The sequence below is a fragment of the Apium graveolens genome, chromosome 5 (genome assembly GCF_009905375.1).
Source record: "Apium graveolens cultivar Ventura chromosome 5, ASM990537v1, whole genome shotgun sequence".
NCBI classification, from domain to species: Eukaryota; Viridiplantae; Streptophyta; class Magnoliopsida; order Apiales; family Apiaceae; genus Apium; species Apium graveolens.
This window is the reverse complement of record NC_133651.1, coordinates 185,285,824-185,310,033: the sequence shown is the minus strand read 5'-3', so window position 1 is coordinate 185,310,033 and position 24,210 is coordinate 185,285,824. Positions and strand designations below refer to the sequence as shown.

The window sequence follows — 24,210 nt, the reverse complement described above, 5'->3', positions numbered from 1 at the left end:
AACAAATCAACAAGATTCAACATTCATTCACTACCACTCCAACCCAAACTCTAAACAAACAAGCTTCATGCTTCACATATACTATATCAATCATAACCATTCCTAAATACTCAAAACTAAAGCTAGGGTTTGGAGTTTATACCTTCTTGAAGCTTCTTAACACAACACAAGAGCTTTGAATGCCTAAAGAACCTTGATCCTTGCTTGTATAACCTTAAACTTTCATAAAAATTCAAGAAACTAAAGTTATTTCTTTGAAAGTTACTATTCACCGTCTTCTTCCTTGAATTATTGGAAGAGATTGTGAAGGAATTTGAAGCTTAAACTCATGGAATAGCTATATCTATGCATAAGGAGTACTAGATAATTATCTTACCAATTAAGGAAGCTTGGAACTTGAATTTTGAAATTCTTCTTCTTGAAAATGGGGAAAAGCCGAGAGCAAGCTTGGAAGAAAGAGAGATTTTTGTGTTTTTGTGATTTGTTTTGATTTGCCTTGGTTGTTTTTGTTTTGATTTTGGTTAATTACCTTATTAACCTTGAACTTTGTGTGGTTATCATTCATCCACACCTCCTTCCCCCCTATGTCATGCTTATGTCACCTTATGATGTCATCATCCTTTACTTGCCCTCTCCTTATTGGTTGGATGACCTCATCATCCCTAACCTCCTTGATTAACTCCTAATTGTTTGTCTAATGACCGCTGATCTGTTATACGGTTCGCTTAACTTTCGTTCTCGTTTGAGGGATCATACCCGGGATCTTATTACTTAGGTTCCCTTAAGCTTTCTCAATACATTATCTCCCTTTTATGATCCTCTCTTATAATCCTTTAATTTAGATCCTTTTTATCCTGTTACCTTATACTCAATTCTTTCGGTATCTGGTGGATTTTCAGGAAAAATCAAAGTGTTCGGATTTGGATTCTAACGATCTTTACATACACTTATATCTCATATAAAGTACTAATAAGATCTCAGAATAACAATAGAAGAACCCCTACATAGTGTGGCATGAAAAGTTTTCTCATTCAGCATAATCTGCAAAATCACTATTCATAAGGGTTTCAAAAATTCAAAAATTTGGGGTTATTACAGTCTCCCCTCCTTAAAATGATTCCATCCCGGAATCAGATAGAAAATGAATAGGGATACTCTCTTAACATTGCACTTTCTAACTCTCGAGTAAATTTTCCCATATTGTAGTTCTTCCATCAAACTCTGAATAGTTTGATAACCCTTCTCCTAAGCACTTGTTCCTTTTCACTCTATAACCCTTCCTGGTTGCTCCATATAGGTTACGTCGGGTTGCATGTCTATGTGCTCATATGCCCCTATTTATCTGGCATCCGAATTACACTTCCTTAACATTGATACATGGAACACGTTAAGAACTTGCTACATGATCGGGGGTAGGGCTAGCTCATATGCTAGCTTCCCAATACGTCTTAATATCCAAGGGTCCAACAAATTGTAGACTTAGCTTTCCTTTCTTTCCGAACCTCATCAATCATTTCCAAGGGATACCAATAACATTACTAGGTCCCCTATTTCATACTCTTTGTCCTTTCGAGTCAATTCAGCATACCTCTTATGTCCATCTTGGGTTACTACCAGCCGTCCTCTGATTAGATCTATTATATCCCTGGTCCTTTGGACTACTGCGGGTCCGAGCATCTTGTGCTCTTACAACTTCATCCTAACATAAGGGAGATCGACCTTGTCTTCCCTCAAGGATCTCATAAGGCGATATCTCAATACTGACATATGATCTATTGTCGTAAGAAAACTCAATCCGTGTTAAGTGACCATTTCAAATTCTTTCAAGTCTATTGCACAGACTCTCATCATAGCTTCTAGCATTATAGCTTTTGCTTCTCAATACCCATTCTTTTCCAGTTCGTAGTCATTACTATCTTCCGTACCTAATACTATACTGGTCATACTTTTGCTCGTTAGCGTTCTATAACATTTTAATAACCACGTCAACCTTAGTATCACGAATGTGTTAGATTCGGAATACCACCGTACTGATACTACTCCTTTCTAGCTGCTTCTATCTTTGAAAGTTTGATCCATCATATAGAAGTAAAAGAATTCATTGAGAGATCACTATGATCATGAACACTTGTTAAATTGTATAGTTAGTACAGAAGGTGGCCAGCCTTTAGTACTTGACAAGCAATTAAACAATAGCTGGTATCCTACTCGGCTTCTATCACACAGATAGATAGTCATTCGGCAATACCTCCCCTTCTGGAAGGGTTGTTATTCTCAGTTTATATGAAATGAAAAGAAGAGAAAAGAACGAATTGAAGAGAATTGTATATATGAAAAAAAAATATACTGCCACAAAATATCTGGCTTGGAACCTACCTCTGAACTATAGAGGTTTGTCATAAGAGAACAAAATATATGTGTATATATATCAAGTATTATCGCATCGCATTTCACATGCTTAAATATTTTTACTATTCCGTCCATCATTCTATGGACCCTTGCTCTTCCTCGAGCTTATACACAATCACCTTTGAAGCTCCCTCGACATCGAAAATCGAATCTGGGATTTCATTCTAGATATCATCGTTACTAGAATTCTATGCTTGCATCGCAACCTTTCTCGTATAGTCATACGACCCTCTATTGATAAGGAGGAATAAATATTCAATAGGTAAATAATTTACTTAATTAGTCTATTCAATGGTAACTTATACACCATCACGACCCGATTAGTGGTACTCAATCTCAACATCCATTCCAATACAACTCTCACGGTTGTAATCGACTCATTACTCGCAGAATCATTGCTGCATTACTATGGTCCACCACTGACCTACTGTCGTCATTCACTTTCCATGAAATCTTAATATCTAACCATACGGAGTCCATACACGTCGTATAGAATACTTCTAAGGAGTTAACATAACCACCAATCATAATTCATGAAGAACACTCCAAACTCTGACGTACTTTCATGACATGAAGTAGATAAAATTGCAGAAGAGTTTCAGTCAAAGCAACGATAGCAGGTTAATACCATTCTTAATCGTATGCCTTAAATAGAAGACTTAACTCAAGGGTTCATCTAGTCCTTTTTGAAACATGGTCCTGGCTTATCTCAAGATAGTATCTCCTGAGATAGATAGCCCGCTCATGGCGATTACACGAATCAAACCTTTACCAACTACTATTACGGTTGGGTATTGCACAGTCATCAGAAGGAATGTCAATCTTCCAAACCATAATACAACCTTCATAGCTTTAACCATCATCACTGTATTCCTTTGGCACAAGCGCCTATAATTATCCTCTTACCTTTAAAGTGTCGGCCACCTCTTTGGCCTTTCCTGATAGTAAAATTTCCTTACAGTCAATGTCATTTTAACCACGTCCAAATAAATTTTCTACCTCATTTCAATCACAACTTATGTGAAGATGTTTTCCTTAAAATCTGATGAGTAAAAAAAATATCACCATTTTTCCATAAGTTATTGCCTCAGTCTTTAGAGGTTAATCACTGTCACGACTGACTCTCAATCATACTTAGAACATCTTTTATCTTAAGTCCTAATTGTCCTGAACAATTTCGACCATTACTGGTTCGATCCATACTTTCTCGTGGTTTAACACTTGCCCCACTTGGCATCATTATAATTACGTCATATTTCCTTTATCAACATTTCTATTTTTGAGAATTTTGAATATTACCTTTCTCCTTGTAAAACCTCTAAGGTTATCCTTGAATCGTTCCTCCTGTATTCCCTAGATACAGGGCATATCAAAATACCCTTTACTAATACTAGAACCATTGTCTATGTGTTTCTGAAAAATTTCTCCACTGATACTTAAAGGTTGTTATTACCTTAATCCTTTCCAATTCATACTGTCAAAACTCATACTATCCCTATTAAGGGTGAAATGCCAACCTTTATGCATTCCCCTAGGATTCGTTTTAAGTTACCGATGTTCTATCCTTAATTCCACCTTTAAAAAGGTACATGCATCCTTCCATGGATAAATCAAGTCATATATCCCTGATAAGGGTGTCTTATTCAATCATTCCCACCTCGATAGTATATGCCTAATTTCACAATAACATTTGTATTCAAAATGAGGTCAATCAATATGGCCTCCAAAAGATAGCAACGGTTATCCGCTTTTCTTGCCTAATTTGGTAACGATAACAAGGATGTTCTGGAAGATATTGGTCGTGTTCAACGTGAACCTCTTCTTAATAATTCCTTATTTACTTTCGTTGTTTATCTCAACAGTCACCTCAATGTTGGGATATCTTTCATACTTGGCGTCTCTCTTTCTGGGTATCGAGCCACCGGTCTTACACTTCACATTCTTGAAGGTCACTTCCTTCATCCAATTTTCCTAATTTCTTACTTCCTTGTCTCCCCAGTCTATCCGCATCTCATTATATATCCTTCGAATTATCTCAAGGTTTCCTCGAATCCTCCCAACTTACAGGGAATAAAATATATGTATCTCTTATGCCTTCACCCATCAATTTTAACCCATTGTGAATCACCCTCATCCTGATGAATGCATACTTTTCTATTTCTATTGCTACGAGTCTTTAGGATTTCCTCATTCCCAACTCCCTTATCATACCTCAAACTCTATTGCCTTTATATTCCTTTCCACTTCAGTTTCTTTTTATTTTCCTTTCTCTTATCATTATTTCATGAACCAACATAACATAAGCATTGATTTCAAACATCCTGTCATTCTGGATTCGTGTCCTCAAAGCAAATCTTAATAACTTTTACAACTTAGATTCATAATTCATCATACTCGTCTGCCTTTGTTCTGGCTCTAAAGCTTTTACACTATCTCCATAACCTTGGGACGTACTTTCCTAAAAACAATTTACTGAACTTAAATCAGTTTATTATAATCTCTTGCTCCGTGCCTTCCTTGGCCTTTCACCAGCAGGTGGCCTCTCTCTTAGGAGGGTAAGTGACAAAACAGTCTTTTGTGATTCGTCAATCATTTAGAATCTCAAATGATTCCTATATTTCCTTTAGCCAGGCTCTTGCCCCGACTGGGTCAACCTGTTCCTTGGAACTCTGAGAGCTTAGCGATTTAAAGGTCATGAAAGAATTTCCTACCGCATTGTTTCCTCAAGGTGGTGGTTGGGGATAATAGTCTAAGTCCTTTTTAGACAGGTCCATGAATTGCCGTATAGGAGTACCGTCTCGGGTCTCCTTTCCTTACTCGACTTTCTGTTTCCTTAGTATGAAATGTTTCATCCTTCTCCCATACTTGGGGTTATCTTATACGTTAAAATCCTCATTTTCCACTTCATTATGTTATGGGTTCCTTCTATCTTGATGGCATCCTCCCTGACTATCACATTCAGGGTTTGCCCTTAATCTTATTCCTTGAACTATGACTTTCATCTAAGATCTCATCTTTAAGCTCTTGAACATTTGGAACCCAAATTCTATAGGAATACCTCATTATTCCCTTATCATCTTTCTCGGTATTAATCTTATATCTATTTTTTGGCTCTCTGCCTTCATTCATCACTTTTTCTGGCACAATATGTTCTTTTCCAAAAATTCGGTCTGTATTGCAATCTCAAACAGCTTTTCGGTACCGGCTCCGGTTACCTTCACTTCTATTTCCATTTTCTCAAAATCTCTTATAAACTCTCCCAAAGACATTATTATCTTGAGTCTCTCCTTTTTACTAAGGGCATCAGCCACCACATTGGCTTTCCCTGAATGATAAAGAATCTCCCAATCATAATTCTTGATTAGCTCTAACCACCTCATTTGGCGCATGTTGAGCTCTTTCTGCGTGAAAATGTACTAGAGCACTTATGGCTTAGGTAAATCTCGCACTTCTCTCCATACAAGTAGTGCCTCCAATCTTTAGGGCAAAACTATTGCCACGAGCCCAAGCTCATGGGTGGGGATATCGAATTTTATATTCCCTTAATTTTCTTGACGCGTACGCAAGTACCTTGTTGTGCTGTATAAGAGCACCCTAATTCCTTATGCGAAGCGTCAATACAAATCACAAAATCTCCTTTTTCCATCCGACAATGCCAACATAGGGGCCGTCACCAACCTTTGCTTCAGATGTTAAAAGCTTTTCTCGTATTTCTCTGTCCATTCAAACTTCTCAGTCTTACGAGTAAGCCGCGTTAAAAGGGCTACTATCTTTACAAACTTGAACGAACCTCCGGTAGTGACCGGCCAATCCTACCTCTGGTAGTTTCCCTAACCATGGTCATCAATTCCTCAATGGTCCTTTATTCATTCTTGTTAGGATCCTCCACGAGATCCTCCTCAGCAACAATCCCCTCTAGGATAATATCCTCAACCACTACATCCTCAATATGAACATCATCCGGCCCTGCGTTACGACGCTATATCGGATCCACAATCCGATCTCCAATTAGTAATAAAACATCATCGTGCTGTTACTCCTCAACCTCAGGGTTCGGAGTCCCGCTACCATCTACGATAACGAACTACGCTTCTATCATGATATTTATAAGGGTTCCCATAAGGGTTTTAACTGTCAGTACTACATTAGGTAGCCCGACTATGAACTTGGCAAGAGTTCTTATTATCTTAGTGAACTTATTATTTTAACGTCATATCATCTCTGAGGTTTATAACGCTTAGCTCTGATACCATTTCTGTAACACCCCCAAATCCGGGGTCGGGGATCCGGGTTGTCACGAGTTCCATTTCCCTTAATAACACCCAATCTCAATAAATAATCAACTACTATGTACTGTGACCCCACAATAAACACACACACCACAAGTTATAGTCTCAGAGATGAATATCCAAAAATAATCACAAGTCATTTTATTTCAAAATTATCTGCCAATACACCTTAAAAGGGTTTCTGAATAATTTACATTTCTTTGCCATTATTACAATTCATAAATATACATAAATCTGGTACATCAAAAGTTGAAGCCTAGCATATTGGTAGTTCCTACCTCAGCTACAGCGACATCAATGCCTATAGGAAACTGCGGAACATTTCCTATCCGCTCGCGAATTGGGAGCTTGGTCCTGTTCATCTTTTCTATCTGTTGTTGTGTGATGAAAGAAGAAAGCAAGGGTGAGCAGCAAGCCCACCAAAATAATATGTATAATGATTAACAATATATGAGCCTTCTCATAGTACTCATGAAAGTCTTGGTCAAAAGAAATGAACCAAGTTTGATATCTTAATGCGATGAAGTCGCAAAATATTCAGTATATATACATATATACTTTTCAAAATCTTGGAAGTCCTCTTCCATGCATAATATACACAGAGTTCCAGTTTATAACTGTATAAAACTATCGTTGCCAGGTGATCTCATATATCTAACCTTGTCTCAACGTTTTTTCTGAAAATCTTTGACATATATAAGATAATCATTTACTAGATATAAGTTTAAAAGATGAAGTTACAAGATACTCCAATATACTTATATCTTTTCCAAATACTACTTGAACTACCACCGTTTAAGTTATAATTAGTTTTAAAAGTTCATCACATAGATGAGACTACAAGATAATACTTGAATAGATTCAATCTTTGAAATATTATTGAATGAAATGAAGTGACGAGATACTTCATTAAGTCCCGATATATATATACACCTATATATATATCTCTCATACATTTCCTGAAAACCTCTGTCATGTAAAGTATGAACAGAGTTGCAATATCCAATGAATTTGGAAAGAAAAGAAATTTTGGCATAAACCTGATATCTTGCTGATCAGGCAAAGATACCAATAAGTAATATTTTCTACTAGTAGATGGATGAATCCCCCACCGGTCATCACCCTGGTCGTATTAGGACCTTGTGCTGGACCGCCACCCGGCCTCTTACGCATTGATGGACTGCCACCCAGCCACTTACACTTTGATAGACCGTACCCCGGCCTGTCGCTTATGCCGACTCAATTAGATGGGCTTACTTCCCGAACATTGGGTAAGTAATCAATTCATTTGTTTTCTCAAAACAGCAACCACGTTGCAAATGTAAGATACACCACAGAGCTGGATCCCCCAGGTTTTGAGCGAGTATTTAAATCCCCTTTGAAAGGAAGATCTTAAATATAAAAATGAGTTTTGGGGTCCACTCTAACTTTAAAAATCATTTTGAAGACTCGAAAACATTTTTAAGAATGTTTGGAGTACTGCTGATTTATTAAAATAAATCAGTCCCAATATATTTAGAAAATATCTGAATATTATTATTTAAATAATATTCCCATAAAGAATAATCTTTATAAAAATAATTGAAGTGGAAGTTTTAAAACTCATACTTGAAATGGATATTAAATAACCAAAGATATACTTATACGAAAGTATAATCTTTATTTGAATAATCGAAAATAAGTTTGATTATCGAACATTATTGTTTAATAAAATAAAGAATATTATTAAATACTAAGCGGAGTCATAATACCTCGAATGAATATTATAAATAATATTCATTAAATAAAATAAAGTGAGTCATACGTCCTCAAATTAATATCCAATTAATAATCATTAAATATAAAAAACAGAGTCATAAGTCCTCGAATAAATATTCAAATAATATTCATTAAATAATATAAAGTTATCGAATAAACATTATTCGATTAATAGTTTTGAAAACTATTAATATATATATACATATATATAATATACTCGGGAACATCGACTCCCGGTTTAGAAATATGTTCACCTTTTGATCCCCTATACTAAGGGTAAACTCAAATACCGCTTATCTCTAGCATAGGTATTATGCAACTATAAGCATTTGAACCAACAGATATATAAATCAAGAATATGAAACAGGCATGCATATATACCATATCACATGCTACAATATATCGCAAGAATTTGCTAATAACAAATATGCATTTATCGCAAGATCATGCATATACACATATACATCACAACAACAGTTATACGGGTAGAAAACTTGCCTGAGTGCTCCCGGATAGGCTTAAGCTTAGAGTGGGTCCGATAACCTATGAACAACAACATAAGTCGGAATTAAACTCCAGTCGCTTAAGAAACTACACTTTAACCATTTAGAGTCCTAACGTTCGCTTTCGCGCTTAACGATTTACTTAAGTAGCTCGAGTATCCTCGGCTCCACCATTTTTAATAAATTAACCATTAAGGGTTTTAAGGCGATTCTTTCGCGAGTGTCTTACCAACTGCCTAATACACTTTAAATAAATGATTCATACTCCCATTTAGTCCTTAAGATCTTTAACCTATGTTTCAAAGTAAGGCGAGTGGTAATGGTTCGGTCGCGAAACACTGTTACTTAAAACGGTCGTTTCTCCTAAACCGTACATCGGAATCAAACGAACTACATATCAAAACGAAGCTCGTAACATGAACTATCTAATCATGGAAATGGTCAAAACCTAGCAGTGATTTCATGGGTCCTAATGTTAAGAACAAAAACAGCCTAAAGTAAATCGGACATTACGACGGCTATGTTTACGCGATTTTCCAATTTTATACCATCTCAAATCGACCACCAATCAATCCCAATTCATTCATACAACCAACATCCATCCAAAACACACTAAAAAAGTCCCAACACCTCATGTTCTTCCAATTTATGTTATTCTCATCATGAATTTAAACTATACTTAATTCCTTTAACAAATCAACAAATTCAACATTCATTCACTACCACTCCAACCTAACTCTAAACAAACAAGCTTCATGCTTCACATATACTCTATCAATCATAACCATTCCTAAATACTCAAAACTAAAGCTAGGGTTTGGAGTTTATACCTTCTTGAAGCTTCTTAACACAACACAAGAGCTTTGAATGCCTAAAGAACCTTGATCCTTGCTTGTATAACCTTAAACTTTCATAAAAATTCAAGAAACTAAAGTTATTTCTTTGAAAGTTACTATTCACCATCTTCTTCCTTGAATTATTGGAAGAGATTGTGAAGGAATTTGAAGCTTAAACTCATGGAATAGCTATATCTATGCATAAGGAGTACTAGATAATTATCTTACCAATTAAGGAAGCTTGGAACTTGAATTTTGAAATTCTTCTTCTTGAAAATGGGGAAAAGCCGAGAGCAAGCTTGGAAGAAAGAGAGATTTTTGTGTTTTTGTGATTTGTTTTGATTTGCCTTGGTTGTTTTTGTTTTGATTTTGGTTAATTACCTTATTAACCTTGAACTTTGTGTGGTTATCATTCATCCACACCTCCTTCCCCCCTATGTCATGCTTATGTCACCTTGTGATGTCATCATCCTTTACTTGCCCTCTTCTTATTGGTTGGATGACCTCATCATCCCTAACCTCCTTGATTAACTCCTAATTGTTTGTCTAATGACCGCTAATCTGTTATACGGTTCGCTTAACTTTCGTTCTCGTTTCTCGTTTGAGGGATCATACCCGGGATCTTATTACTTAGGTTCCCTTAAGCTTTCTCAATATATTATCTCCCTTTTATGATCCTCTCTTATAATCCTTGAATTTAGATCCTTTTTATCCTGTTACCTTATACTCAATTCTTTCGGTATCTGGTGGATTTTCAGGAAAAATCAAAGTGTTCGGATTTGGATTCTGACGATCTTTACATACACTTATATCCCATATAAAGTACTAATAAGATCTCAGAATAACAATAGAAGAACCCCTACATAGTGTGGCATGAAAAGTTTTCTCATTCAGCATAATCTGCAAAATCACTATTCATAAGGGTTTCAAAAATTCCAAAATTTGGGGTTATTACAAGCAATATATTCTGCTTCTGCGGTTGATGTGGAAATTGATTTCTATTTTTTGCTAAACCAAGAAACTAATCTGCCTTCAAGAAATTGGTAGCTTCCACTAGTGCTTTTCCTGTCTATTTTGCATCCTACAAAATCTGCATCTAAGTAACCTATTAGCTTAAAATATGATTCTCTAGGATACCATAATCCGAGATCAGTTGTACCCTTGAGGTACTTGAAAATTCTTTTCACAGCTATTAGATGAGGTTCTCTTGGATCAGCCTGAAATCTTGCACAAAGACAGGTAGCATACATGATATCAGGTCTACTTGCAGTTAAATAGAGTAAAAAGCCAATCATACCTTTGTAGTTAGTATTATCTACTGATGAACCAATATCTTTATCTAACTTGGTTGCAGTGTCCATGGGAGTGGATGCAGTTGAACAATCTTGCATTCCAAATTTCTTCAGTAAATTTCTGGTGTACTTGGATTGACAGATAAAAGTATATTCTTCATTTTTCTTGACTTGAAGTCCCAGAAAATAACTAAGTTCTCCCATCATACTCATTTGATATCTTGACTGCATTAGCTTTGCAAACCTTTCACAGAGTTTGGAATTTATAGACCAAATATGATATCATCAACATATATCTGTACCAAAAGTAAGTCATTTCCATGGTTGAGGTAGAACAGAGTTCTATCAATTGTGCCTCTGTGAAATCCACTTTCCAGAAGGAATTGAGCTAAAGTCTCATACCATACTCTTGGAACTTGCTTAAGGCCATAAAGTGCTTTGTCAAGCCTATAGAAATGATTTGGAAATTTTGAATCTACAAAGCCTGGAGGTTGTTCAACATAAACCTCTTCTTCCAATTCTCCATTGAGAAAAGCACTTTTCACATCCATTTGAAAGACTTTAAACTTTTTGTGAGCAGCATAAGCCAAAAAGATTCTTATGGCTTCCAATCTAGCAACTGGTGCAAATATTTCATCATAATCAATACCCTCTTGTTGAGAGTAGCCTTTAGCAATCAGCCTTGCTTTGTTCCCTGTAATTATACCATCACTGTCAGTTTTATTTCTGAACACCCATTTTGTGCCAACAATAGATCTGTTCTTTGATCTTGGCACTAGGGTCCAGACTTTATTTCTTTCAAATTCATTTAACTCTTCCTGCATTGCTTGCACCCAATCAGCATCTTGAAGAGCTTCTTCCACTTTCTTTGGTTCATTCTGAGATAGAAAAGAATGATAGTGACATTTATTTGATGTTGCAGTTCTAGTTCTGACACCTGCTTTAGGATCTCCAATTATTAAGTCAGGTGTATGTGATTTGGTCCACTTCCTTGCAGATGGAAATTGTTCTCTAGAACTAGATCTTCCCCCATGATCCATGTTGTCTCCATCAGCATTTTCTGATGCTCCCCCTGTAGTTGTGCTCTCTGAGACTTCAGAATTTGAGTTAGATCCTTCAGGATTTGAAGAATCAGAGTTTCCAGAATTATCAGAATTTGGCTCATCAGAACTTGATGAATCAGAACTTGAAGAGCCAGTGACAAGTTATGATGCTTCTTGAGAGTCTTGAGTTGTGGTAGGATCTTCAGCTTGCTCCCCCTGGAAAGGTGCATTTTCCTTTGGAGCTGTTACCACAGTTTCAATAACATCAGAACTTAACCCGTCAGAACTTACAGGATCAGAGTTTAAGTCATCAGAATTTACAATATCAGAGTTTAAATCTTCATTTTCAAATATCAGCTGATCATGATCATTGAAATCTTCAAGTCCAGTAATCTTCTTATCATCAAAAGATACCTTGATAGATTCCATGACAACCCTTGTTCTTAAATTGTAGACTCTGAAGGCTTTTATGGAAAGTGGATATCCAACAAAAATTCCTTCATCAGCTTTTAGATAAAATTTTGACAGCTGTTCAGGATGAGTCTTAAGAATAAAAGACTTACATCCAAATACATGAAAGTATTTCAGATTTGGATTCTTTTTCTTCACCATCTCATATGGTGTTTTTCCATGCTTGTTTATGAGTATAGCATTCTGTGTAAAACAAGCAGTCTGCACAGCTTCAGCCCAAAAGTAGGTTGGCAGCTTTGCTTCATCAAGCATAGTTTGTGCAGCTTCAATGAGAGTCCTATTCTTTCTTTCTACAACTCCATTTTGCTGTGGAGTTCCAGGTGCAGAAAATTCCCGTTTGATTACATGCTCTTTGCAGAACTCTTCCATGATTGAATTCTTGAACTCAGTGCCATTATCACTTCTTATAATTTTAACAGAATCTTTGACCAACTTATCCAGCCGTCTGACATGATCGGTTAGAGTAGATGCAGTTTCATTCTTCTTGTGCAAGAAATACACCCAAATGTACCTTGTGAACTCATCCACTATAACCATAGCATATTTCTTCTTTGCAATAGACATGACATTGACTGGACCAAATATATCAACATGCAGTAGGTGATAAGGCTCAAGAATTGAGGATTCAGTTTTGCTCTTTAAAGAAGATTTTCTTTTTTTTTCCTTTTGACATGAATCACAAAGGCTATCAGGAGAAAATACTGATTTTGGTAGTCCTCTCACAAGATCTTTCTTTACAAGCTCATTTATGTTGTTAAAATTTAAATGAGAGAGTCTTTTGTGACAATTCCAGCTTTCTTCAATTGATGCTCTACTCAACAGACAGATTGCAGAACCATCAGAACTTGTTGAAAGTCTGGCTTCATAAATGACCCATGCCTATAACCTTTCAGAACCACTTTGCCTGTAGAATTGCTTACAACTTCACAGTGTTCTTCAAACAAATCCACTTGATAACCTCTATCACAGATTTGACTCACACTTAGCAGATTGTGTTTAAGTCCTGAGATAAGAGCTACTGATTCAATGATGATATTCCCAAGATTTATATTTCCATATCCCAGAGTTTTTCCCATGTTGCCATCTCCATAAGAAACTCCTGGGCCAGCTTTCTCTACAAAGTCTGATAGCAGGGCTTTATTTCCAGTCATATGTCCTGAACATCCACTGTTCGGAACTTGGATGCTTTTCCTGTTGCCCTGCAATTACAAAGACCACTAATGGTTAGTTTTAAGGACCCAGACTTGCTTGGATCCTTTGGCCTTTTTAAGTTTGTTAGCATTTGCAACGGATTTTATTTTAGAGTTTATGCTAACATGTTGTTTATCAGAACTTATATCAGACTTTGCATCAGACTTTACACTAGAAGGAATAATACTAACTTTCTTTAAAGAAGGTTTTATTTGATAATAATCATAGTACAAACTATAATATTCCTTACAAGTATAAATGGAATGCCATAAACTACCACAATGAAAACAAGGATTTTATGGTTTAAATTTAACAGACTGACTCTTAACTCCTGATCTAGGAGGTAAAGAGTTTATATATTTATTTTTCCTTCAAAAAGAAGCAAGATGGTTAGAGTTTCCACAGTTATAACATTTCTTTCTAGGAGCATTAGGAACAGGCATATAATTATTGCTTTTGTTCATACCTTCCTTTCCATTCCTATTTTCCCTAGCTTCCTTTACCTTGTTGACATTTCTAATCTCTTTCAGCTTATGCTTCAGCTGCTTCTTAGTCATTAAGCCTATGTTTACTTCAACTGGTTTATCCTGTTCTAATTTGTCAGAAGTTGACTTTTCCTTAACTTCTGTCACACAAAAAAAAAGTTTATTCGCCTTTAAAGCTGAAATAATTTGAACCTGGTTGAGACCCCTGAAACACAAATTCTGGCTCTAGGGGCCTAGGTATCCACCGTAAGCCTTTCCTCGTTTGAACCTCGCCCTTAACTTTAAGGCTATGCCATCCTAAGGTGTTGCTAAATGGATGGATCTTATCAACTTCCATGAATGATAAATCATAGATCGAACCGCCGAATCGGAAAAATTGGGTACTATCATATAGCTTTGTATCGGCTAAGTTCACGAGTTGGAGATAAGCGGACCTATTTGGCTTATGTGGTAGATACCATGATACCCATAGTAAATGAATTCGAGGATGTGTTTCCAGAGAACTTACCAGGGTTGCCACCCGACAAAGAAATAGAATTCGCTATAGAATTAGCACCAGGGACGGCACCAGTGTCCAAGGCCCCTTATCGGCTAGCCCTAGTTGAGATGAAGGAACTAGCCTCTCAACTGCAAGAGTTATTAGATAATGGGATGATAAGACCCAGTGTGTCACCATGGGGTGCGCCAGTACTGTTCGTAAAGAAAAAGGACGGCAGTATGAGATTATGCATAGACTACCGAGAGTTGAATAAGCTGACTATTAAGAATAGGTATCCTCTCCATAGGATTGATGACCTATTCGACCAACTCAAGGGTGTTGTACACTTTTCCAAAATAGATTTGAGGACAGGATATTACCAGTTGAAAATCAAACTTGAGGAATACCAAAGACTGCTTTTCGCACTAGGTATGAACACTATGAGTTCTTAGTCATGTTGTTTGAGCTAACCAATGCATCCGCAGCCTTTATGGATTTGATGAACAGAGTGTTCAAAATGTACCTAGATATATGTGTGATAGTTTTTATAGATGATATTCTAATCTACTCAAAGATAGAGCAAGAACATGCAGAACATTTGAGGATAGTCTTAGAAATCCTGAGGAATGAGAAATTATATGCCATGTTCTCAAAATGCGAGTTTTGGTTAAGGGAAGTTCATTTCTTAGGGCATGTAGTGAGTAGCAAAGGAGTTTTAGTTGACCCCGCCAAGATAGAGGCGGTATCCAGTTGGGAAAGACCGACTACCCCAACAGAGGTTAGGAGTTTTGTGGGTTTAGTAGGATATTACCGGAGATTCGTGCAAGACTTTGCTTAGATAGCCGGCCCACTGACTAGACTTACCCAGAAAACAGAAAAGTTTGTATGGACAGAGAAATGTGAGGAAAGCTTTCAGGAACTGAAAAGGAGACTGGTGTCAGCACCAGTGCTCGCTCTTCCCGATAGAAAGGGAGAGTTTTTAATATACAGTGACGCATCGCATAAAGGACTAGGATGTGTGCTTATGCAGCACGGAAGGTTATCGTGTATGCCTCTCGACAATTGAAGGAGTATGAGATCAGATACCCAACGCACGATCTAGAATTAGCAGCCATAGTGTTTGCCCTGAAAATTTGGAGGCACTACCTATACGGGGAGAAATGCGAGATTTACACAGACCACAAGAGCCTCAAATATATTTTTACTCAGAAAGAACTAAACATAAGACAGAGGAGGTGGTTAGATTTGATTAAGGACTACGACTGTGAAATTTTGTATCACCCGGGTAAAGCCAATGTGGTGGCTGACGCCCTTAGTAGGAAGGAAAGACTCAAAATGATAATGACATCTGAGGAGTTAATTAAAGAATTTGAGAAGATGGAAATTGACGTGAGAATGACCGGTAAAGGAATAGAAAGATTATTTGAGATTAAGCTAGTGCTAGAACTGACTGAAAAGATACGAGTGTGTCAGGAAAAAAAATGAGTGAAGAAAGAGGAACATTGACCGGTGAAGAAGTGAGATGCGAGAAGGACGAGAAAGGGATCATGAGGTATACATCCCGAATTTGGATTCCAAATGTGCAAGAATTAAAGGATGAGTTATTGCACGAAGGGCACATCTCCAGATATTCAATCCACCTAGGAAGTATGAAGATGTACCGTGACCTTAAGGAATATTATTGGTGGCCTAACATGAAAAGAGAAGTAGCAGAGTGGGTCAGCAAGTGCTTGACAATGCCAGAGAGTGAAGGCTGAACATCAGCGACCGAGTGGACTATTACGGAGCCTGGAAATTCTGGAATGGAAATGGGAGCATATAGCCATAGATTTTGTGACAGGCCTACAAAGAATAAAAACAAATCACGACGCCATATGGGTTGTCATAGATAGACTGACCAAGTTGGTGGATATCTACTTGAAGGAAATTGTAGTGAGACGCGGCGTTCATGTTGCCATAGTGTCAGATCGAGACCCAAGGTTTAATTCCCGATTTTCGAGAAGCTTCCAAGAATGTGTGGGCACCAGACTAAACATGAGTACCGCTTACCACCCCCAGACTGATGGGCAAAGCGAAAGGACTATTCAGACCCTAGAAGATATGTTGCGAGTGTATGCCATCGACTTTAAAGGGAATTGGAATGACCACTTACCCCTGATCGAATTTACGTACAACAATAGCTATCACGCTAGCATAGGGATGCCTCCGTATGAAGCTCTTTAAGGAAGGAGATGTCGCTCTCCCCTATTTTGGGATGAAGTTGGAGAACACAAGATAATAGGACCCGAGTTAGTCCAGCAAACCAGGGAAATGGTGGGACTGATCAGGAAGAGACTGGTAGCAGCACAAGACAGACAAAAGAAGTATGCCGACCAGACCAGGAAGGATAGAGAATATGAAGTAGGGGATTCAGTGCTATTGAAGGTATCTCCATGGAAATGAGTGATGAGATTTGGGAAAAAAGGGAAGCTGATTCCCAAATTCATAGGACTTTTTGAAATTTTGAGGAGAATAGGACCTCTAGCTTACGAGCTCGCCTTACCTCCTAATCTGCAACAAGTGCACAACGTGTTTCACGTGTCCATGTTAAGGAAGTACCATGCAGATGCGCGACATGTGATAGAATATGAGCAGGTAGACTTACAACCAGACCTAACCTACATTGAGCAGCCAGTAAGGATAATGGACCAAAAAGAACAAGTGTTGAGGAACAAGACTGTGAAGCTGGTTAGAATCTTGTGGAGGAATCAAAATATCGAAGAGTCAACTTGGGAACTTGAAGACACGATGAGGAATAGATATCCCCACTTATTTTCTAATTGATTCTAGGACGGAATCCTTGTTAGAGGGGAAGACTGTAATAACTCGAATTTTTAAGACTTTGTAAAAATGTTTAATAAATAGTAACCCTGACAGACGGGGAAAACGTTTTAGCCCACACTATGTTGTGCATGAGAAAATGAGTTTTGAAGTTGATATTATGATTATACGTACCAAATGAGTGTATGTAAACGCTATTAGTTTTTCGAAGAAAATGAACTTTGAAAAATGACCATATTTACGAATCATCGAGGATTACGGGAATCACAATATAATTACGAATTTAAAACCCTATGGATTTATATCCAAGGACAATACTTCAAAACATAAATAATAAATACGAAAGGATTTATGCCGCGAACCGTTTATGAGAAATTATTACGAAAATGTTTAAGCGACTAAACGAACGCGTAAACGATTAAATAAACGTATCACACTAACTAACCATGGTAGAAAATTAACCATGGTTACTTTATCAAATAGTAAGCTAAGGAAGTAGGATGATCATCTAAGGGCTAAGAGAATAGTAAGCTAATGGATAAACTAACTAGCTTAGCTTGTAATCTAAAAAGGATAGCTAGATTTGTCCACAGATTTGACAACATAAATCTATCCTAGGACTTATACTAGAGAATAAACAAGATATCACAAGCATTATTGCAAGAAGCAACCAAGAATCCAACACAATTCTCTCCCCCTCTCCCAAAAACTCTCCATTCGGCTTCATCCAAAAAGAAGAAGAAATCAAATTCAAATCACAAAGCTCTAGCCATGGAAAAATTCCCCCATTAATTCACAAGCTTCATACCTCCTAAACTAAGGTAATATAAATCTTTAAGGTCTTTTTATCAAGGTTTAATGCGTGAAATAAATTCAAGAAAGATGATAGTGAATAGTATGAATAGTAACATTTCTTTGGTTTCTTGATTTTAATGGTCGGTTTAGGTTCCAAAAACCCAACCAAGCACTCCCAAGACTTCACCATCATCAAGAACACATTTCACGCTCTCAAGAAAGGTATAAATCTTTGACCCATCCTTACTTAAGATTTAAGTTCAAGATTCTTTTAGAACAGTTTTGGTGGAAGTATTGTTGTAATCTTGATGTTTAGCTAAGTAGATTTAAAGTTGATGGTTGTTGCCTCAAGAACATGATGTTCTTGAGAGGATTTAGTGTGGTGATGATGATATGTTGATTGTTGGTGGTAGTATAAAGGTTTAAGGTATAAAAAAACTCGGATCGTAACTGAAATCTCGCTAAAATGAACAAAACGTAACATTAAGTTTCTGCAGAAAGTCCCGAAGATATAAACTGTAGGTATATCGGCTCAACATTCGGACATTTAAAAGAAGTCGTGAACTCCAGAAAGGAGGGAACTCAAAGAAAGATAATTTCTTGAAAAATAGCACTTGTTTATGATATAAAATGTTGTAAGGATCGTTTAGGCGCTTGAATCGCTTGATTCCAATTTACGGATCAAAAGTTATGGCCGTTTTACTAAAAGGGATTTACGCGACAAAAACTGCTACGAGTTACGAACTTTGAAAATAAAAAAAAATCGACTTAAAAATGTTCATAAATCATGAAATATTTATAGAGAGTATTAAATAGAGTTACTTAAGTGCAATAAAAATTTCAAGTGAAAATAATTATTTTTCAATTTTATAAAAATATCGGAGCCGAGACCGCGCGATTAGAAAACCGTAGAATCCATAAGCGGAGCCGACGATGAAAATGAAAACATACTTAAGATACTTTGAAAAAGGAAGCGACCATAATGTAAATAAGGAATTAAAGAAATTATAAGGGTAATATAAGTTGAGAGGGTGCATAATATGTATCATATGGGTGCGAGTCGCCATAAATTAGAACGGGACCTAACAAAACGAATTATGTTTATGATTCTAGATTTCCGAGCGGAACCTAGAGCATCCTCCACCTCGAGATACCCAGGAAAGTTTATGAATCCAACTCCATTTACTGTTGTGTTGTGAAAGGATTGTTTTATTATCATTGCATAAATACCATATTTGCCATGATACTTAGTAATTGAGTTTTCGCATAATGTAGTGATGTTGTACGATAAGTATATGTCGTAAAATGTTTAACTCCGCTCTAAGCGTGACGTATAATTATAAGACCGAGAGTCAGTCGGGATTTCAAAATAAAAACCCGGGAATCATTCTGGTGATATTATAGGACGATTAACAGTCCATAGTAGTACGTTTTAAGAGACCCGACGTCCGCTTACAAAACATTAAATACCTCAAACTTTTATTAAAACGATTTCCAAAGATCGTATTCCCTCAACTATTTTTTATTGTTCGAATAATAAATATTATATAACTATTCATTTATTATGGGAGAAGCATACTCCAACGATTATTTGCTTCAACCCGATAAAATATTAAAGATTAATAAATTACTTAAACATAAATTAGTTGAGGAATATTATTTCAATATTCTTTTAAAATTATAATTATTTGAGGTTTAATTATTTAACGATTAATATTTTACTATTTATTAAATGATTTATTAATGATTTAAAAATCATAAAACCTGATTTAAAATACTTTCTGATTTTCAGAAAATCATTCGAATAATTTCAGATCATCGGAGAATATTATCTTGACTTATTTTAAATATTTTGATTATAGTTTCAAAAGAAACTCCCTCTTATTTAATAAATATGTTGACAAAGGTCAACTCACATCCTTAGTACTTCCTCCGAAAATTTTCGGAAGTGCATATATATACGTACATATCCAAGTGTACCTATCAACAAGCAATATGTTTGGGGAACAATATAAGTTCCATATATATGATGGGATTCTTACAAGGACAAGGAGGGGTAGACTCCAGTACTTCGTGGACTGGGGAGACTACCAATTTACTACCACATGAGAAGGTATCTTATATACTGATGAACATGTGGAGTATGCGTACCTGAGAGGGATGAGCGCAAAACCGTGTCTTTAGAGGGATAGACGCGAAGTGTGTACCTGAGAGGGATGGACACATAAAAGGCCCAAATGCAGCCAGAGTGATAACCGATAATAAAAGGGAACCGTCAATCTACATGTAGAAAAGATTACTATTTCCGTAGTACGACTGATCATCGTATGCGGTGGCTCCAGTGAATGTCCTATTCTTCCAATTGAAATTGTGATGCAATACCGTAACCCAAGCCTAGGTGCTGGGTTTACCATTAAGGTATTCGCAGGATAATAATCCATTAAAGAATTATTTTCATAAGAAGGTCTGTATCACCAAGGAAAACTATATTTGAATAAAACATAATTATCACATATGACATTTTACTTGAGTTTATTATACAGTCATTTCATACTGTACATTATTATGTTGGGCATTATAACTCACACTTGTTTTCTTAAATTGACACAACACAACAGTGAATCAAGATTCCTATCATGAAACTCACATCCAGGAAACGGGTAGGAAACGGCCAGCTGTTCCATAGGATGTTTGGTGATGTACCACAGGTGGACCGAATAAGCTTGATTGATTTTCAGTTGTTTTTAGTCCGGCTTATTTACAAGTATGACTTATGTAAGGTAATGAATAAGAACCAAATATTTGTCTGACGGACTAGCCTTACTTAAAGGTTATTCCCCAGTAAGACTTAATTACTTTTGGGTTGTAATAATTATCACTTTGTGGATTGATTTAATCTAGTAATGAATGGTTCATTTCCAAGACAATAACCTATAAGTGCGTATGTGTGGTAAATATGGGGTCGTAAAGTGTGAGTATTTATATATTATGATGCGAGGTATGTGGTATATAGTATTCAAGATGGCGTGGCCTCCTAGATCCTTGACCCTGGATTTTGGGGCGTCACAGGCCCTTTCCCCTGAGCAAAAGGAGACTGATAAATCGATTTTATATCTACTTGGAACACTTCTTTTTAGGATTAAGTTGGTGTTTTGGTCTCAAGTTGTTGGTATTTTTGATATATTTTTGCGTTATTGCATTTCAGGCATCAGTTAAATGAAGAAAGAAGTTTTTGAAAGAATTATTCTGAAAAACGATCATAATGGGAAACCTAGGCCATTTTAAAGTTGTAGATAAACTCGTTAGCTTCGCGTGGGAAGTTGAATCGCCTAATTCTGACGAGCAGAACTCAAGATACGGCCAAAAGAAGAATTGTCAGAAATTTTCCAAAATGTCAGCACGGCCGCGCCAGAACCAGCGCGCCCGCGCTGTTGAAAACACTATTCCAGCACGGCCATGGCCGAAAATAGCGCGCCTGCGCCCGGTTTCTGCCCCGGAATCCTGATTTTAGTCGAAATTGACGATTTTAAGAGTCCTGGTCATCCTGGAGCCTATATATACCAATAAAAAGATGTTTTCAACAACAAGGAGACATGGGAGAGCAATAAGAAGACCTAGAGAGCACGAAATGACTACGGAGAAGAAGACTTTTGTTTTCTTTGATTTAGGCAATAATTGGATGCTTGTTTTTGATTTGTCCTTGAACCCTAGTACTCTTATATTGTTTATTATCATGCTTTCATTGGAACCCATGGTGATGATGAGAACTAATCGTTATCGTAGGGTTCCAACGGATTTACTTATGGATTTCTATAGTTAATTTGTTTCAATATCTTGGTGTGTGGTGATTGATTGATATCCTAATATTGGTTGTGCTTATTCATCTTATGTACGTAGCTAACATATAAGATAGCGTGTTAATCTCTATTGAAGCGACAGTAAATATAAAGGTTTAGAACTTGCCATGCTAGCATGGTTTCATGTATAATTATTATGCATGATTCGTAGGTAATTTTAACTATCTTACTTGCCCTATGTAATCACGATAGATAACTTGTGCATTAAACCGTTATGTTTTCAATTTTTATAGACATATAAGGACTAAGCATAACTGGTGTCTATTCAACTTCTATCTCTTTTGTGGATGTTTTGTAGTAAGGTATTCGTACAATGAAAGTGGCATTACCTAGTTTCATGTTACCTGATTAGTGTCATCACCATTACATACTAAGGTTAAGAAAAAAAAGGTTATTGAATGAAGTATTTAATGAAGTTAGGATCCCATGTTTGTCATATATATTAATTCAACCTCAATTCTCTTAGTTAATGCTATTTAGTATAATCTCTTAGTTTAATCAAAACCCAATTTGTTAATTGTCTTAGCATTTAATGATAGCCATACCATTGTTGCATAAGTGCATAAATTGAACTTAACATAAACCAGTCTCTGTGGGAAAGAATCTGATTAATATCTGATACTTCTTGCGAATGCGTATACTTGCGTGTAATTTAGCGTATGTTTTCGCCCTAACAAGTTTTTGGTGCCGCTGCCGGGGACTCGGTGTTAATTTTTAGTTTATGTGCTTGTCATCAGTGGTCATTAAAGTTCACTGACTCGGACTCTTTTACTTTCATGGTTTACTTTTTGTGTTTCAGATACTCATTACAATGGGAGATCCAACAGCACGAACGAAAGCATTGATGGATTATTCCCAACCAAAGAACAATGACATTCAATCTAGCATTGTCAGGCCAACTATTACAGCTCATACCTCTGAGATCAAGCCTGGCATAATTCTGATGGTACAAAATTCAATTCAGTTTGGGGGTGCTCTAACAGAAGATCCTAACATGCACATCAGGGATTTCATAGAGATATACGACACCTTCAGGTTCAATGGTGTGTCTGAGGATGCGGAGAAACTGAGACTATTCTCATTCTCTCTGAGGGACAAGGATAAGAACTGGTTACACTTTCTACCAGCTGGTTCGATTACTACTTGGAAAGATCTTGCTCAAAAGTTTCTCACTAAATTCTTCCCTATGGCGAAGACAGCTACAATCAGGAATGTTATTACTCAATTTGCGCAGCAATCAGGAGAAACTCTATGTGAAGCTTGGGAGGGCTACAAGGAGATGCTTAGGAAGTGTCCTCATCATGGAATGCCTGATTGGATGATCATCAATTGCTTCTATAACGGGTTGAGAGCACAGTCAAGACCCATGCTCGATGCAGCATCAGGTGGAGCATTATGGGTAAAGAGCTATGAGGAAGCTTATGATCTAATTGAACTGATGGATGCTAATGAATATCAATATCCAATCCAGAGATTGCCACATGGTAAGGTAGAAGAAGTTCTTGAAGTGGATATAGCTATGGCTATCACTGCTCAACTAAAGGCGTTGTCTATGAAGATCGATTCTCTGGCTAACTATGGTGTTAATCAAATAACCAGAGTTTGTGAGCTGTGTGCGGGTTCGCATGCGATGGAGCAATACGCTATATCTAGTGAATCTGCTCAGTTTCTGAGCAACTTTCAGAGATCGCAGCAACCAGTTCCAGACACTTATCATCTTGACAACTGGAATCAGCCTAACTTCAGCTGGAGCAACAATCAGAATGCGGTACAACAGCCTTATCAGCAGTTTTGATCCAATCAATTCAACCCTCCTGGTTTTCAGCAACAATTTACACCAAGACAACAACTCCAACTTCAACAACAAACTCATGATGCAGGCCAATCTTCGAATGAAAAATCTGAATTGGTGGAGTTACAGCTTATGTGCAAAAACCAGGCTCTTATATGCCAAATTCAGGCTGCTTCTATCAAGACTCTGGA

The 24,210-nt window shown here is 36.8% G+C and overlaps 1 non-coding gene across 1 annotated transcript; it reads right to left on the bottom strand.

Annotated features, from left to right (window-relative positions):
• Positions 1-23,428: 23,428 nt before the first annotated feature.
• Positions 23,429-23,535, bottom strand: LOC141663432 (small nucleolar RNA R71). The gene has a single exon (XR_012551504.1). It is a non-coding gene; the product is annotated as a small nucleolar RNA R71 (small nucleolar RNA).
• Positions 23,536-24,210: the final 675 nt, after the last annotated feature.